General features: G+C 38.8%; 1 protein-coding gene across 1 annotated transcript in view; it reads left to right on the top strand.

Annotated features, from left to right (window-relative positions):
* The window catches only part of tmc1 (transmembrane channel-like 1), a 39,286-nt gene that overhangs the window by 19,435 nt on the left and 17,158 nt on the right, over positions 1–2,693 (top strand). The gene's annotated exons all lie outside the window — the stretch shown is intronic.

Genomic DNA, 2,693 nt, shown 5'->3' with positions numbered 1-2,693 from the left:
CGTTAACTACTACGTTAACTACTATGTTAACTACTACGTTAACTACTACTACGTTAACAACTACTACTATGTTAACTACTACGTTAACTACTACTACAATAACTACTACTACGTTAACTACAACGTTAACTACTACTACGTTAACTACAACGTTAACTACTACTACGTTAACTACTACCTTAATTACTACGTTAACTACGGCTAACGCTACATGTCAGTCGAAATATCTGAAGTTCGGTAAAATAACTCCCGTGAATAAAGCTGAAAGTGAGTTTACGACCAACGGCTTTAACCCTCTTGTTGTCCTCGGCTCAAATTTGACTCGTTTACAAAAACAAGGCAAGGCAGCTTTATCTGTAGTGCTTTACCACGAATCAGTTAACAAGATAAAACCACAAGTACAAACATGTTAAAAAATCATACACATTAAACAATTAAAACAATGAAAGACAGTTAAAAACAAAACGAAACATTAGGAACATAAAACACCAAAATTTTAAAAGTTACAGGGCTGCAGCATTAAGAATTTAACGAAATGGAGATGCATTTAAAAAGGAGCCTCAAAAGAATTCCTCAGGCCTTGATTAAAAGAATGAGAGTAGCAGCTGGGGGGGGTGCAGATCTTTGCAGGGTTGGGAGTTCTTCCAGTATGAGGAGCAAGAAACTGAAAGTGCGCACCTGTTTAGTCTCGGACTCGGGGGACAGAAAGTAGACTGTCCAGATGACCTGAGAGGTTTGGGTGGGGGTCTAGTGTAGTGACAGATCAGAAAGGTATTTTGGACCAAACTTGAAGGGATTATAAACTAGCAGAGTCCTTGAAATCAATCTTTGAGACACAGGAAGCAGTTAAAGACTCAGAAACTGGAGTGCTGGGATCCAGTTCTTGTCTTAGTGAGGACTCGAGCAGCAGCGTCTGAATCAGCTGCAGCTGTCTTGAGTTGTTTTTTAGGGAGACTGACAGACCCGTACAGTGCGTCAAGTTCTTGAAGAGGAAAAGCATGGACAGTTTTTCAGTCTGTTACACATGAGTACTTGAACCCTTGATATATCTTAGGTGATAGTAGGCTGACTTTGTGCATTGTCTTTCTGGGGCTGTAAAATTCAGGTATGAGTCCATGACTACCACCCAGTTTTGGCTTGTGTTGTTTTTAAAAGTAATTGTTGGTGAAGGAGGAGCGCGACTTAATCGTTCCTCTTTTTTCCGCAAAACAAACCACTCAGTGTTCCTTCATTTTTTCAGAAGTTCTGGCCATCAGGCGTTATTTGTGCGAGGCAATTAGTCAGTTTGGCTTGGACTATAGTTCCATGGCGATAAGGTGATGTAAATTGTGTGTGTCGCATAAACTATGGTAACTTATTTTGCGTTTTCTCCATAATATGAGCCAGGGAAGCATGTAGATGTAAACAGAAGGGCCCCAGAATGGAGCCTTGCGGACACTCCGCGTCTTTTGTACGCTCAGCGCCTAATTAACTATAGACACAAAGTAATCCCTATCTTAGGTAGGATTCAAACCAGTTTATACTAAGCCGAACAGGCCAAGCACTTTTAAATCGGTTAGATATAGTCGTGGATCGCCGTGTCAATGCAGACTGAGATAATAATCTAAGATGAAATTTGATTATCTGTGTTAAGGTGGATGTCAGTAAAGACTTTGACAGAGCGTTTCCGGCTGTGGTGTGGTCGGGGGGGGGGGGGGGGGGAACCCGCGAAAGGGATCAAAACTGTGTTGCTTAGTCAAGAAATGGTGGAGTGTTGAAAGACTACTTTTTCAATGCTTTTACTTAAAAACGGAGGTTTGATATTGGCTAATCGTGCTAATTAGTGACTTGTCTAGGTTGTTCTTTTTAAGATGTGGCTTGATTACTGCAGTTTCAGGGCCTGTGGAAAGATTCCTGAAAGAAGAGATCGTGTTCCATCTGTAGAATGAATCAGAGTCAAACAATGGAAACATTTTTGAAAAGTCCCGTTGGTAGGATATCAAGGCAAACAGGGTCGAGGGTTTCGAGGTTGAATAACAGGTCGAGGTTTTCAGATGTTGTATAATGTCCTCCAGGTTTGTATGGTTGATCATGTAAAATTCTGTCATATTGGAACTAGTTTTGCTTGAACACTGTGACAACACATATCCTGAACTTGATATGGAGGCACTGACTGTTTGTCTAATCTTTTGAATTTTGTCTTTGAAGAAGGAGGCAAAGTCATTGCAGGCCTTGGTAGATAAAAGTTCAGATGCTACTGGTCCTGGAGGGTTTGTTAACCTATCAACAGTAGCAAACAAAGCACGTGAATTATTATTGTTTCTAGAGATAATATCAGAGAAGAAGGACCTTCTTGCAAAACACTCTCTCTCTCTATCAGAACTATGACAAAAGAACGTTGAAAAAAGTGACAAATGTTGAAAAAAAATCAACAAAAATATCATTTTTTATATCCTGAAAAAGTGACCAAAAAATTTGAAAAAAATACAAAAAACATTGGGAAAAATTACAAAAAAACATCAAAAACATTGATAAAAGTGAAAAAGAAATTGTCAAAACAATTACTAAAACATAATTAAAAAAGCATAAAAAATGGATTACAATTGACAAAAAATGTTGAAAAGTGTAGAAAAAGAACGACAAATTTTTCTCTTAGTCAAGACTGAAGTCTAGAGTCCATGTCAAGTCTCTGGGGGATGAATAACATCCCAGAG

The sequence above is a fragment of the Etheostoma spectabile genome, unplaced genomic scaffold (assembly GCF_008692095.1).
Source record: "Etheostoma spectabile isolate EspeVRDwgs_2016 unplaced genomic scaffold, UIUC_Espe_1.0 scaffold431, whole genome shotgun sequence".
Classification (NCBI taxonomy): Eukaryota; Metazoa; Chordata; class Actinopteri; order Perciformes; family Percidae; genus Etheostoma; species Etheostoma spectabile.
Note: the sequence above shows the minus strand (reverse complement) of the source record. Positions and strands in the feature narration are given on the sequence as shown.